Genomic DNA, 16,640 nt, shown 5'->3' on the forward strand with positions numbered 1-16,640 from the left:
AGAAATGACCACAAACTTAGTGGCTTAGAACGACACCTATTATTTATCCTACAGTTTCTGTAGCTCAGAAGTCCAAGCACAGCATAGCTGGGTTCTCTGCTCAGGGTCACACAAGTCTGAAAGCAAGATGACTACAGAACTGAATTCTCATCTAAAGCTCAAGGCCTTTCCCTACACTCATTCAGGTTATTCAAAAAATTAAATTCCTTGCAGTTGGAGAAATGAGGTTTCAGTTTTCCCCATATCTGTTACCTGAGGATCTTTCTCAGTGGCTGGAGGCTGCCCTTATGTCATTCCCTTGGGACCCTCTTGCAACACAGCACCTTTAATGCCAGCAGGAGAATCTTTTTTTGCCCAACTAAGATGGAGACATAAAATGTAACTCAATCAAGAAAGTGACTATCCTATTACTTTTGTCTCATGACATAACCTAATCAAAACTAAACTTTCAGCCAGAATTGGGGAATCCAAAATTAATTGTAACACTTCTGTGTCCGCCATTTCTTGATTATAGGAAATAGGCTTCGTTCAGCCTCCAGGACCTTCCCTGAGTTCCAATGAGCAGGTTCAAAGAGTTGTTGATTAGGGAAGTGAGGGGATGCAGAGACAAGGGTGGAGCAGTCAAGAAACAATAGTGCAGCCTTGGGGCAGGGTCCTGGTTCCTCCTCGAGGGATGCACACAACAATATCTTTGAGCTCTTCTGCAGATACTGAAACCCCCTCCGGGTGGGAGAAGTTAACTGTCTGCTGCTCACAAGAACATAGACCTCAGATCTGTTGGAACCAGAAGGTTGATGATGCCGACTCCAGATTAGCTCACCACCAACCAATCATAAAAATGTCCATTAGCTGATCACGTCCTCTTTGAACCATTACAATAAAACTCCTCACTACCCCGTTCAGGTCAGGACACATAGTCTTGAGGGCATTAGCCCGCTGTGGCCCCCTTTGCCTGGCAAAGCAATAAAGCTATTCTTTTCTACCTCACCCGAAACTCTGTCTCCTAGATTTAATTCAGTGTCAGGGTACAGAGGCGGGATTCAGCTTCAACACTGCTCTCACCTGAGTCTGGCATGGAGGTCCAGGAACAATGCCGACAATTGCAGAGGTTATAGAAAAAGCCATGAGGGCACTGGTGATGAGATAAAGTGATGGCTGAGACTTACTGAGTGCTTATTACATGCCAGAGTCTCTCCCCATATGTTGACTCATATATTCTTCACAGTGAGCAAAATAGGGACCATTGATGTGCCTACTGATGGGTGAGGAACCGGGGCACACAGAGATGCAGTAACTTGCCCAGGACTGCACAACTAATAAGTGACGGAGCTGGGATACAACTTGAGACAGTCTGACGCCAGAGTGTGAGCCTAACCTCCAAGTTCTACAGCCTCTCAGAAGAAAGAATTGGAACAAACCCAACAAACTCCTATGGTATGCATTCAGAAGTTTGCCTTGTCTCCAGCCTTTAGGCAAGGAACTACCTAAATCATTCTTAGTTGATGAGAAACTGTTTAATTTACAAAGGACTTCTCACACAAGAACGAATTTTAAAATTTTGGCTAGTAAGAGAATACAATTATGGATCTTTTTACACAGGAAGGTAGGGCTGTGCCGAGGCAGGAGTGATATGAAGGAAAGAACAATGGATCAGAACCAGGAGGCTCAGCATTTTGATGGGGATGCATTGAAATTTGGCTTTTTCTTAGTACTGGGTTAACCCCTCTAAGTTGGCTTTGAACTTTCCCAACTTCCTTTAGAAGGCCATCAGTTTGAGATCTCCTGAATTTTATACTGTCAATGATCCTGTGGTCCTGTATTTAACATAGGTTATCCTCCTACTTAGCATAACGTCTGATATATAAACAAGGCATACCACTTAGATTCTCTTGGAAAATCAGAAAAATGATTTCTCTTGGAAAATCAGAAAAAATGAGAACATTTTTCTATATATGTTTTAGATGGTAAAATTCTACTGAAATATAAAGTTATAGTTATAATGGCAAGGGGGGATTATGCAATAATTTATGACAACTGTAAATTTAATAGAGAGGCCTATTATTGGGAACTCTCCGACAACTAAATAAATAGATTAACAGTTAAAACTAGAAAAAAAAATGAGTTAGCCAAATTCAGGAATAATATATTTTTTGAACAACTTGTGTAAATAAATAGATGTAAACAATATTATACTCCTGTTTTATATTTCTTTTCTTGTAGCATTTATTTTGCTATTAAGGATCATACAACAAATAAAATATTATTTAAAACAACTGTCAATCCTCATTCCTTATAGATTTAATATTTGCAAATTTGCCTACTTGCCAAAATTTATTTGTAAGTCCAAAATCAATACTGGAAGACTGTACTTTCAGGATCACATGCAAACGTGTACAAAGCAGTGAAAACTTTCAGCCACCGTACAGGTATATTCTGAGCTGAGGATGAACAAGAGATGTTCTGAGTTTTTGTTTCTACCCTCATACAGTAAACAAGGTTCCTTCTCTTGGCCTATTTAGTGCACTGTTTTTTGCACCCTTGTGATTGTTACTGGTGATTTTACCCTTTAAAAAACCTCCTGAATGCAGCGCTGAAGTGCTTTCTAGTGTTCAGAAGCATGAAATAACTGAGATGTGCCTTAGGGAAAAAAATACATATTATGTAAGTTTCCTTCCAGCATGAGTTATGGTGCTGTTGGCTGTGAGTTCAATGTTAATGACTCAATGCTATGTATTAAGTAAAGTATCTTCAAACAAAAACACACATGAAACAAGGTTGATGAAGATGTGACCAGAGGCTCGCAGGATTCTAACCCTGTATTTCCCCTGGGAGCAATGGTTCAGTGTTGGCTGCGACTTTACAGAACGGAACTATTCTGAATTATAAGAATTGATTGTAATTCTCATCTTTAGTTGTTTGATTCCATTGGTCAATGAGTCTTTCAATTTGTGGGAACTCTTTACAATTCCTGAAAATGAACTAAAAAATAGAAGATCTATTTTACCACTTGAAAATTAAGTGAAGAAACATTCCAAAATCATGCATGACATCCATGAGACATTGTCTTAAACCAGACGCAATAAAGAATATATAGTATGTATTCAGTGTGAGCAAAAGGTGAAATATTAGGGAAGTATGTGCCACTCTCAAAATATCTTATACTTCCCTTAACCTTGATAGAAAATGAATCTCAACTTAGTTTAAAGTACAGTGGATTGTAAGAGCAATGGAAAAGCTGATGGTGTGTGAAATGTTTGTCCTGTGCTGTAATACCAACCTAAAATTCAATGACTCTACTTTCATAAGAAAATTGCAATAATAATTAAATACTTTTGGGACAAAGCTTCATAGTTATTCCTATATCTCATAGATTCATCATCTTATGATGGTGATGTTAGCCTTTGATTGAATGTTGATTTTTGACTCACCTCATTTAATATTCCACAGTTGGCCACCATCTACCATGTGTATTCAAGTGAACCTATGATTTGACTCTGTGTGTGCTTAAAATAAGAGATACCATATGGTTACATGAAGTTAATAATGTAATAAATGTAAGTCTTAGAATAATTTGAAAGCTCAGTATAACGATTTAATATTTATATCAATGTCAATTACTTTTTTATTGAAGTATAGTTGATTTACGATGTTACAGGTGTACAGCAAAGTGATTCAGTTATACATCTATATATCTATTTTTTCATATTCTTTTCCATTATGATTTATTATAGGATTGAATGCAGTTCCCTGGGCTCTACAGTAGGACCTAGTTGTTTGTCTGTTTTATATATAGTACTGGATATCTTTTAATCCCAAATTCCTACTTTATCCCTCCCTCCTTTCCCCTTTAATAACCATAAGTTTGTTTTCTAGGTCGGTGAGTCTGTTTCTTGTTTTGTAAACAAGTTCATTTGTATCGCTTTTTTAGAGTCCATATATAAGTGATAATGTATGATATTTGTCTTTCTCTGCCTGACTTCACTCAGTGTGATCGTCTCTAAAGAATGAAACAGTGCTATTTGCAGCAGCATCAATGTCTTACTTTTTAAAAATACATGTCTAGCTCTGCAACTGGTGGAAGGGGCGAGGGAGTTCTCTGGGGTCTCTTTTATAAAAGCACTAATCCCAGCCATGAGGACCCCACCCTCATGACCAGATCACCTCCCAAGGGCCACACCTCTAAATACCATCACATTGCAGGTTAGTTTTCAACATATGAATGTGGAGGGGCACAAGCATCCAGTCTATGCAACAGCTATCTTGTAAGATTGAGATGTCTATCCCTCTGTAAAGATCAAGATAACGAAAGTCAGAGTTTTAAGGAAACTGCTTGAATGATTCATCTAGCAAAGATTAGGATTTATACTCGATTCCAGATTTTTCCATTTGGCATCTGTGGCTGTTCTATTTCTCATACATGACAATTCTTATCTCTCTTGTGGAAGTCGTTAGTCATTTGTTGGGCCCAAATAATAACATCCAGTTAATCCTCAGCCAACCAGTGGTAAAGCGTGACCTAGTGATTGGTGTCTCTGTGCTCTGTACAGACTCACTGTCCCCTCCCTGGTGCTCCTGGACCTCATGTTCTCATCTCAGCCCTTACCTCCCACCTAAGGGACTCAGAACCCTTTCTGATGCACAATCTGGTGTCAATCTCTAGATTCTGGACCCTGAGCTGCAAAGAAGAGATGCTCCAGTCTCCCATTTCAGTCCATCGCAGAGCTCACCCACCCCATGTCCATGTCATGGGGGGGGGCTTGGAAAAGAAGGAGGAATGTAAATTTAGAATGACACCTCATAAGAGCACAGAATAAGGAGAAGTTAATTCTGGATTTCAGAGTGTCTGACATGATTCATGTTCATTTCACTTATTACCAGTCATTCATATCTGAGCGCCAAAAACATTGCCTGCCTTATAGAAAGTGCTCAATACGTTTTTGTTGAAAAAAGCAATTAAAATCAATTCAAATATTGCATGTACCATCAGTGCCGATTTCTGCCATAGCCATGCCATGACAAACTGACAATGTTAACAATGATGTCTATTTTACAAAGGGCTTCCCCGCACCCTATTTTTGGATTCCTTTAGCCTTCATGATGAGTCTGAGGTAAGGAGAGTACAATCCCAATTTTATAAATAAGGTAACTGAGTTCACATATCTTGGTGGTAAAGGAAAATATCATAATTGATGTGGGAAACTATGCATAAAAATACATATAGATATATTTACTAAAACACAATGGCATTCACATTACATTCAGGAATTTCATTTCCATCTCATCTTATTGCCCTGGAATACAAAAACACGTGGAAGACTATTTCCTTTAATTCAGAACCAATATGAACTCTGTGCTTTCCTCTGAAAAGCTGAGCTCCATAACCAGCGAGAGCCTCCCAAGCTTTCCATCCCATGTCGAAAGACATTTACTCTTTCATGGCCCGATTCCCTAACTTTACAACCTGGCTTGCATCTCCCTCAAGAGATGTGATCCCTTTGAAGCCAATTGCATACTGGGGCTGCCATGTAGCTCTCATTTCCATTAAGGAAGGTTCTACTGAGGACTAGACAGAGTGCAGGGCTACTGGCCCCAAGTCATCCAACAAGTCAGATGTGGAATTAGGAAAGTCATCCTGGATTCCTCCTCCCTTGTAAGCCTTTTAATCAATCTCATTCTGTTAGAGTGGCCAACCTTTTATTCCCAAACCTAAGCAGAAAGCATGCTTGACAAAAATCAATATTATAGCAAAATCGCATCTGTGAGAATATGAGTAGGTAAACCAGTAACTGCAGTAGACATTTTTGTGGGCATTGTTGCAGGCAAGTGACACTACAGGTGGAGCAGAAAGTTGCTATAAAGTATCTATTGTATATATCTAAATGTCAAAAAGGTAGCGCAAAGAATATACTGCTATAAAAAATAGCATTCCCTGGGCCTCCCTGGAGGCGCAGTGGTTGAGAGTCCGCCGGCCGATGCAGGGGACACGGGTTCATGCACTGGTCTGGGAAGATCCCACATGCCGCGGAGCGGCTGGGCCTGTAAGCCATGGCCGCTGAGCCTGCGCGTCCGGAGCCTGTGCTCCGCAACGGGAGAGGCTACAATACTGAGAGGCCCGTGTACCACAAAGAGAAAAAAAAAGAAAAAAATAGCATTCACTGAAAGAAATGTGTATAAATCTGGGTTGCACACGTACAGTCTGAAATGAAGCCATTGCAGGCTAAACTTATGTGAAAGGTAAATATTTTCTCTTCCTCTGCTCTATTAATCCAAGTATTTGTGTCCCTCAGAGTTGATGATACTCTTTAATGGATATTGGTCGTAACTCACACAACTGAACCGTATTTCCTCAAACTTGTATAGAGGAAAATCATATTCCTTGGGAACAAGGAAAACCCACCACATAGTAAAGATAATCATGAGGACAGTTATGGTTAAGTCACAAAAATTAATTGACAATTCTCCTTCTCAATTCAAAGTTATTATAAAAACAGAAAACCTGATTCAACTGGACATTTTGTTAAAAATCAGACTGGAAAAATAGCACAGTTAAACCAATACATTGAAGGACCCAGATTAAAGTAAGAACTAGCATTTACCGAACATAGCTCAGTTTTATCCTTAACAGTTTCTACTAAAATCAATAATAATTGTAGTGAATAATTAGCCTTTGTGTCTCCCCACGGTTCTGCAAGTAGAATTTATAGTTATAACACATAAACTTTTCAAAGAAAGGAATGTTTATTTGACCTACCTGCATGTCTTGAAATATGTATTTAGCACAGCTGTTCTTTTGTGTTAAACTCATCACAAAATGCAGGTTTAATGTAACCCACCATTGATCTGCAACGAGTGGAAACAAAATCTCTCCTTAATTAGTATCACCCAATCACTTTTTTACATTTCTACAGAACACACACTGTGAACTGTTTAATGGACTATTATTTAGAAAAGTGGCAAAGAGAGCACCAAAAAAAAAAAAAAAAAAAAAAACAAAGAAAAGAAAAAAAAAGACGTAGTGAAAATGGAAACTATCGGTGTTAATGAAAGATATGTTGTGAAATAATGGGGAAAAAAGGTGTTTCGTTAAGATGAGCTTTCCTGTCATTTTACTGTAGAGATGAATGGTGCCCCAGTTGCTGCCAACAATGGAGACGAAATAGAGAGATTCATTACCTACCACATCCTTAGCTGTCTACCAGTGAATTCACTTATCTGTTCCTTTTTCTGGAGAACCTGCACAGAGGGGGGAGGAATAAACAAAGAACAGGGGAGTAAATGTGTCACAAATTACCACGAACACACTGGGTCTCGATGCACTTTTCATTTCTCTCCTCATTAACTGTGTCTTACTCAAAATGAACGACTGGGTCCAAACGTAATCAAGTCTCACAGATAACAACTGACTTGACTGCTGGGGCATTCACCACCTCCTAGCTACTGGGAAATAAATTCAGAAATAAAACGCGTTAAAATAAAATTCACTCTGCCCTCTTTTCTGTGCTCAGATAATTTGAAGACCACCAAGGCCCACAGAAACAATCCATCTCCCTCTGAAAAAAAAGGTCTTTCTGCCACCACCAATAGCGGACACCTTTAGTGTTATCGAGAGTGAGTATAATTACACAGTGAAAAGGCCATCAAAGTGTCTTGGGCACTGGTATTTTTTCCCTGATATCTTTATCCACAGTGCTACCTGAACACTAAGAAAAGAAAAGAAAAGTTGTGCTAGGGAGAGCCAGGGAGTACGGAGGGAGGATGGAAAGAAAAAAAAAGACCTCTCAGGTGGGTGTAACTGACCTGTAATTTTGAGAGTGCAATATAATTTGAAAGCTGTAGAAAACCCCTTTTTATTGTTGTTGTTGTTATATCCTATTTTAAATCAAGAAGGATTGTTTTGAAGAAATTTTGAATTTTTGTGTGTATGCACTTGTGGGTCTTATTTCATCAAAGCACCGATTTCTCAGCAAAGCTCTTGAAGGGCTCGCGGTTGAGTTTTTTTATGCTAACCAGGATGCTTTATTTCCCTCTAAACCAGGATGAAGTGCTTACAAGGGATTCAGTCACTTTAGGAAGCTGGGGGCTTGCTTCTTAAATAGAGAAACTCGGGTATGAAAGCATCCTTTCTCCTCATTGAGCGGTGGGGATGCAAGCGAGTCCCGGAATGTTTCAGATTAAGGCTAAATGGAACTAGATTTACATGAAAGTGACAACGAATGACTCTCATTCTACCTTTATTCCATCCAAAATTTCAGTTTGCCTACTTTACTTCATGCCGGTGTGAGTGACATTGGTTGTTAAGCCCCCTGCCCCGTAGTCCTTCTCGGGCACCAGAAATGCTGAATCTGGCGTCTTTCTCCCATGTGTCATCCAGCTATATTAATATATTAATAACCTACCCTTCTTGGGTTGCTTTCTCCTCTTCTGCCCTTGAATCTATCTCATCTTTAAAGCCCGAAGCCTGGTTTCCTTACCTCCACTGTGATTATTCTTTCTCGGAACTGCACTGTAGATTGAGCACAGATGAGGTGAGTACCTGATCATTCTGAGAGTGATGGAAACAAAACAGAACAGGTCACCTACACATTAAATTGTACATTTCATAGATGACGTGGTGGGGCAATTTCACCAATGAAATCAAGTTCCTGTTACATCAATAACTCCTTGAGCAAAACCCATGACCCCTGGAGTGTACGGGGAGAGTTTCATCTCTATAATAGTTTAGCATCTTGCCAACTGGTTTATTTGGGGGTTATGTTTCATTGCAGAGGTGTGATAGGGCATGGGAGCTGAATAATAAAAGAAAAAAAAGAAAGAAAACTCCTTATTTCAATAGTGGGGTGCTTCTCAAGCATGGTGCCTATTGGAATCATCTTGAGAGCTAATGAGGAAGACAAGAGGCCAGGACCATGGATATGCAGGAGTCCCCAGAGGATGCTACACCTCCAAGTATGCCAGTCATCTCAAAGCTAACCTCATGCTTCTAAGTGAGACAGTCTGGGACCTGGGACCTGGGACACTTCGCTGCAGTGCTTGCACCTGGACAAACGTCTCGACCTCCAGCAACAAAATACAAAGAAACTATAAGGGTCTAGAAATAACTGTGTGCACACACAGTTGGGACAAATTATGGAAAACAAGACACAAAAAGACCAAAAACTCAACTGCCACTTCTGAGGTGTGGGGAGCAAAAGCAGGATACTGTGCATGCATCTTGCACACAGCACCACCAAGGGCGTGGGCACACCACCTAAGCCTCCCCTCCAGCCTGACCCCTGGACCTCACCCCATTTAAGAGACCAGCTCATCACCCCCTCAGGAGCGAGCAAGGGCACCTGTTACTTGTTTTCGCTCCCTCCTGCATGAGTCCCAGTAAAGCCTTGCCTGAATTCCTTGTCTGGACAAGGAATCAATTTCCATTGATTAATGAGTCCAAGAACCCTGGTCAGTAACATAAGTGTAATGAGAACAAAGGTGAATTAGCACAGTGACCATATTAGATTTATTGTGGAGACTAAAACATACACATGACTAAAAAAAACTCTACTAGAAATTAGATTCATTCTGGCTATTGTAGTTTCCAGGTATCTCAATTTGATGTGAGCTATGATGTGAGGTATTGAATATCATCATATTTCCACATGTGTTTTGACATTACAATTCCCTTTTTACTAATCTAGGATAAAGTTGACTTATGGAATCAAAATATCGCCCAGGACAACTTACTATGAGCCTGTGGGACTCTGGTAGGAATCTTACAAGATTAGTCCAGTTCCTGATTGGAGAACACAAAGTTTGAATTAGTATCTAAAGATCTAAATAGATATTAAATTAAAATTTTATGTATAGACAAATATGTTTACACAAATTCAGACCAGTTTCCTTCTTGAAAGAATTCTCGGGGTTTACATTTCTCATGTGCTAGGTAAATCCAAGAGAAGGTAGCATTCCCCTAATTTATTTCATCACAAAAAAAATTATTCAAGGAACATCTTATCAAATGAGGTTTGCCTGAGGACTCTTTGGGAAACACCAATCTAAATACTAAAAATGTTAATAATGTATCATGAGATGTAACATTATTCTATTTAAAAGGAGGTGAGTTTTAGTTTTTATTTATAATCTCAGTCTTTAAGTAAAGAAGTCTTGTTTAACTCAGCGACTGAAGAAAGTAAAAGGACAAGCTTTACAAATGACATTAAAAATGTAACAGCATGGATTTTTTTAAAAAATTGCATATACTGATATCTTGACACTTAAGAACATTTTTTATGGTGGCCATTGTTGATACTGTACTAGATATGTTTTAAAACAAAACAGAATAAACCTACTGCTAGACTATTCTCCCTAAAAAAAAAAAAAATTTAGAACAAGGAAAGTAGATGTGAAAATGGGTAGAATTTCCTGCTCTATTCCTAATCACAGGATTCTGAAACATAATACATTCCATAGTCAGTTATCTGTTGCATCTTATTGGGTCTGGTGATTGCCTAGCTGATGTCAAGCAGGTGAGTTTGATTGCTTTTCTGTTTGTCCCACTATGCATAACTCTATCTTATGGCATCAAGAGATTAAAGTAACAGACAGACCAGCATAAAAGGAGCTCAGAGAAGCTGGATTTGGAAAGCGGGCAGCAGTGGTTTGAACAAGACCCTTAGCAGTGCTCATGAGAAAGGTAAGACACCTCTAAAGTCTGATGAAAGACAATTGGATTTACTCAGAATTGTATGCAGTTAAAAATAATTTTCAATTACCGAATACCCTTAAATGCTGGCCGTATTAAACTATAGTAAGGACCCCACTGATGGGATTAGTCACTTGATAATTGGCTAATTCCTATTTCATTGTATCTGACAGCTCAATGTGGACCTATGGAAAACATTTAGAATACACCCATTTTACAGAAAACAAGACTCAGGGTAAAAGAAGGTGAAAATATGTGTCACGTAACTTCCATGAAGCACATTTGAGGTCATGATGCTCTGGCTCCTCCCACATTCCCACTCGCATTTATCGTTGTGTTTTTTTCTCACACCTCCTCTGGTTGATGGAAGAACTCATACATTGACCAAATAGTTTGGCTGGAAAAAGGCCCATGGAATCCAGAAGGATCATCCAGTTGAGAGGTCAACAAAATAATCTGTGGCAACCTTCCAAAATTCCACCAAAAAAGTTGGAATATTTAAATTTATACCACATAGAGGTACTTTGGAGAACATGAACTCAGATCAGGGCTGTCAGATGGCTCTATGCTTTATAATGCTATGAAGTTCTTTTTTTTTTCCATTTTTTAAAATTTATTTTATTGAAGTATAGTTGATTTACAATGTATTAATTTTGGCTGTACAGCAAAGTGATTATATATACATATATATTTTTCATATTCTTTTCCATTATGGCTTATTACAGGATATTCAGTATAGTTCCCCATGCTATACAGTAGGACTTTGGGTTTTTTTTGTGGTTATTATTATTATTTTTTTAATGAATTTTATTGGAGTATAGTTGATTCTGTTTGGAATTAGGTGCTAGAGTTGAAAAGAATGATTGCAGCTAATCTCACTACATTTTTATTTGAATAATGCACAGAAATTTTGAACAACTCTAAAATTTAGGGACACACAGTTGTAAATGCAGTGAACTAAGCCATGCTGGTTTTCATTAGACTTCCATTTAATTTTCTAATTAATCTCAGAAAACATTAATTAATTTTGTCTTTTCCACAGTTGGCCTGGCACCCTTGGGCCTGAAACACCACAAATATTGCTGGCCTGGAGCAGTAGTAATCAACATTTCTAATTCGTTTGAGCAATCCAGTGGCTTTTTCCTTCTTTCTCTGATAGGTACTTTAACAATCATTTAACCCCTTGGTTTTAGACTTTCTATGAAAGCATAAATGAAAGAAAGAATAGACATCTCAGGTCAAAGTGAAATAACAGGACAAATGTCATGCAAACAAGTTTTTACGTTGAGACAGAGTTGAAGTCTCTGCTGGAGAAATACTTATCTCCGTTTCAGAAGTGTCACAAGCTAACACCGTTTTGAGGGTCGCATTACCCCATCGTCTGCCAAGATATTCACCAGGATCGCCTGCCTGACGCATCAAAAACACTTTTATAATGTTAACTCACAATGAAATTTACACACAGAAAAATAGACACCCTTAAAAGCCCAAAGCACTAGAGTTGGTAGTTCTTTTACATTTTGCCAGCAAAAAACCACGTATTTTATAGTTTTATTCCTTTTGACAAAAAATAACAGAGCAAAGGCAATTTCAATGTGCAGTTGAGCCCAGTTTTGGAAACAAGGAGAGGATGTGAGGTAACGACTACAGTACAGGGACAAGTGACTTAGAGAAGAGATAGTTGAGCAGTAATGCAAATACAGCATTTAAAACAAATAATTTATCTCAGTTAACTATGAAGGACATTAGATTTTCTATACATCATACTGTGTATGTTGAAGGAGTTGTCACACTGTTCTATTTTAAATTTAAAATGCCTTTTAAGATTTTACTGAGAAATACAGTATACCTATAAAACGTTTATACTATACACCTATTTAAAAATAATAATAAAATTAACGTCCTTGTACTTGCAACCAAGATTAGGAAACAAAGCATTATCTGCCCTAAGAAGTTCTCTCTGTGCTATCATCAATATTACTGATATTATGATTATCCCTCTTCCTCATAAGGGTAATCATAATATTATCCTGATTTGAGGTTTTACTGCTATATCTCCTTGTGTGACTATGGTACTATTTACTTGGCCATTGTTATTACTTAGGTTATTTGGGTCGGTTCCAGTATTTACCATTACGAACAATGTTGCTATGGGCATTCTTTTAAATGTGTCTTGATTCAGCTGTTTCTTCCAGCTATAGACTTAGGACTGGACTTGGGGGATTAAAAGGTATGCACATGTTCAGTTTTTAAATGGTCATGCCTGAGTTTTTCAAAAAACGTTGCAACATGTTGAGTTTATTTTTGTGTATGGTGTTAGGCAGTGTTCTAATTTCATTCTTTTACATGTAGCTGTCCAGTTTTCCCAGCACCACTTATTGAAGAGGCTGTCTTTTCTCCACTGTATATTCTTGCCTCCTTTATCAAAGATAAGGTGACCATATGTGCATGGGTTTATCTCTGGCCTTTCTATCTTGTTCCATTGATCTATATTTCTGTTTTTGATTGGATTGTTTTTTTGATATTGAGTTGCATGAGCTGCTTGTAAATTTTGGAGGTTAATCCATTGTCAGTTGTTTCATTTGCAAATATTTTCTCCCATTCTGAGGGTTGCCTTTTCGTCTTCTTTATGGTTTCCTTTGCTGTGCAAAAGCTTTTAAGTTTCATTAGGTCCCATTTGGTTATTTTTGTTTTTATTTCCATTTCTCTAGGAGGTGGGTCAAAAAGGATCTTGCTGTGATTTATGTCATAGAGTGTTCTGCCTATGTTTTCCTCTAAGAGTTTTATAGTCTCTGTCCTTACATTTAGGTCTTTAATGGGCAGAAGACCTAAATAGACATTTCTCCAAAGAAGATATACAGATTGACAACAAACAAATGAAAGAATGCTCAACATCACTAATCATTAGAGAAATGCAAATCAAAGCTACAGTGAGGTATCACCTCACACCGGTCAGAATGGCCATCATCAAAAAATCCACAAACAACAAATGCTGGAGAGGGTGTGGAGAAAAGGGAACCCTTTTGCACTGTTGGTGGGAATGTAAATTGATACAGCCACTATGGAGAACAGTATGGAAGTTCCTTAAAAATCTAAAAATAGAACTGCTGTATGACCCAGGAATCCCACTACTGGGCATATACCCTGAGAAAACCATAATTCAGAAAGAGTCATGTACCACAATGTTCACTGCAGCTCTATTTACAATAGCCAGGACATGGAAGCAACCTAAGTGTCCATCAACAGATGAATGGATAAAGAAGATGTGGCACATATATACAGTGGAATATTACTCAGCCATAAAAAGAAATGAAACTGAGTTATTTGTAGTGATGTGGATGGACTTAGAGACTGTCATACAGAGTGAAGTAAGTCAGAAAGAGAAAAACAAATACCACATGCTAACACATATATATGGAATCTAAAAAAAAAAGAAAAAAAACGGTTCTGAAGAACCTAGGGGCAGGACAGGAATAAAGATGCAGACTTAAGAGAATGGACTTGAGGACACAGGGAGAGAGAGGGGTAAGCTGGGACGATGTGAGAGAGTGGCATGGACATATATACACTACCAAATGTAAAACAGACATCTAGTGGGAAGCAGCCACATAGTACAGGGAGATCAGCTTGGTGCTTTGTGACCACCTAGAGGGATGGGATAGTGAGGGTGGAAGGGAGATGCAAGAGGGAGGAGATATAGGGATATATGTATACATATAGCTGATTCACTTTGTTATAAAACAGAAACTAACACACCATTGTAAAGCAATTTTACTCCAATAAAGATGTTAAAAAAAAATGTACTGATTTACCCTCCCACAAACAGCAAAAGAAAGTTTCTGCTATTCCACATCCTAGTTAATGTTTGATATAAACTGATTTTTAAGAAGATATTTCACAATTCAATGGGTAGGGAAAGGTATCTCATTGTAGTTATAATTTGCATTTCCCTGACTCTAAATAAGATTGAGCATTTTTCCATATGAGCTTTTCATATATTTTCTGTGAAATGTCTTTTCATAGCTTTTTTTTCTTTCTATAAAAACTGGTTTGTTTGTTTTTATCTTATTGATAATTTTGGAAGTTCTTTACTTATTCTGAATACTAATCCTTTGTCAATTATCTGTTTTAGCAACATCCTTTCCCAGTTTATGGCTTGCCTTTTCAATTTCATTAGGGCCTTTTTATAAACAGAAGTTCTCAATGTTAAATGATTTAAATTCATCAATTTTTATTACAGTTTGTATTTTGTATGACATAAATTTTTCTTGACTTGGAGGCCCTAAAGATTCTCCTATAATGTCTTCTTATGGTTTTTATTATGTGGCTTTTGCATTTAAGCTTTTAATCAACCTAAAATCGATTCTGACATGTGTTTTAAGGTAGGAATTCAATCTTATTTTCTCCGATATGGGTAACCTAATTGTGAGTTAACAAATGAGTTTGCCACAGTTATACAGATGCTGACAGAGACATTAGGCTACTGGGTAATGGACAAAGAATAGCGTATTTGTTGCAGCCTTAGAGGTAGCCAGAATGTCATCATTTCTGTGCAGGTTCCCTGGGCCACAGTTCCCAGTGGATGATGCAAAGAAGGCAGGGGATGCCTGCACACACAGTGAACAGTTTTATAGGAGAGAGACCCCAAATTTAAGGAGCCCAAATCTTTTATAGTGGGCCATGAGCCTATCTGAACTTTGCCCAGAAAAAATTATATTTTTGCCTTTGTATTAAATTTATTGATTTATTTGGATACAATTAATATTTTTACATATTTGTGAATGTTTCAGATTTCCTCATGTTATTGATTTCTAGTTTCATACCACTGTGGTTAGAAAAGATTCTTGGTATGATTTCAATTATTTTAAATTTACTAAGACTTGCTTTGTGGCCTAACATATAATGTAGCCTGGAGAATGTTTCATGTGTACTTGAGAAGAATGTGTATTCTGCTACTAACTATTGGACAGAATGTTCTGCCTGTGTCTGTTAGGTCCATTTTGTCTAAAGTATAGTTCAAGTCCAATATTTCCTTATTGACTTACTTTCAGGATGATCTATCCACTGTTAAAAGTGGAATATTGAAGACTCAAGGGTGTATTGTCCATTAGTCTGTCTTTGTCTTGGGTTACAATATTTAACTTAAAATCTATTTGATATAATGAAAGTATGGCTATCCTTGCTCTCTTTTGGTTTCCAGTTGCAAGGAAGATATTTTTCTATTCCTTCACTTTTGTCTTTTGCTGTTGTTTATTTTTATTTATTTTTTTATTGGGGTATAGTTGCTTTGCAATGTTGTGTTAGTTTCTGCTGTACAAAGAAGTGAATTAGATATATGTATACATATATCTCCTCTCTCTTGAACCTCCCTCCCACTCCCCGCCATCCCACCCATCTAGGTCACCACAGAGCACCGAGCTGAGCTACCTACACTATACAGCACGTCCCCACTAGCTATCTGTTTTACACATGGTAGTGTATATATGTCAATCTCAAGCTCCCAGTTCATCCCACCCCCATCCCCCCTTCCCTGGCCCATGTCCACACATCCATTCTCTACGTCTGTTTCTCTATTCCTGCCCTGCAAATAGGTACATCTGTGCCATTTTTCTAGATTCCACATATATATGTGTTAGTATATGATATTTGTCTTTCTCTTTCTAACTTACTTCACTCTGTATGACAGACTCTAGGTCCATCCACCTCACTACAAATAACTCAATTTCGTTTCTTTTTATGGCTGATTAATATTCCATTGTATATATGTACCACATCTTCTTTATCCATTCATCTGTTGATGGACATTTAGGTTGCTTCCATGTCCTGGCTAGTGTAAATAGTGCTGCAGTGAACATTGGGGTGCATGTGTCTTTTTGAATTATGGTTTTCTTAAAGCTAAAGTGAGTCTCTTACAGGCAGCATATAGTCGAATCTTGTTTTTTTATGCATTAAGCTATTC

Source organism: Leucopleurus acutus (genome assembly GCF_964270905.1).
Source record: "Leucopleurus acutus genome assembly, chromosome: 12".
Classification (NCBI taxonomy): Eukaryota; Metazoa; Chordata; class Mammalia; order Artiodactyla; family Delphinidae; genus Leucopleurus; species Leucopleurus acutus.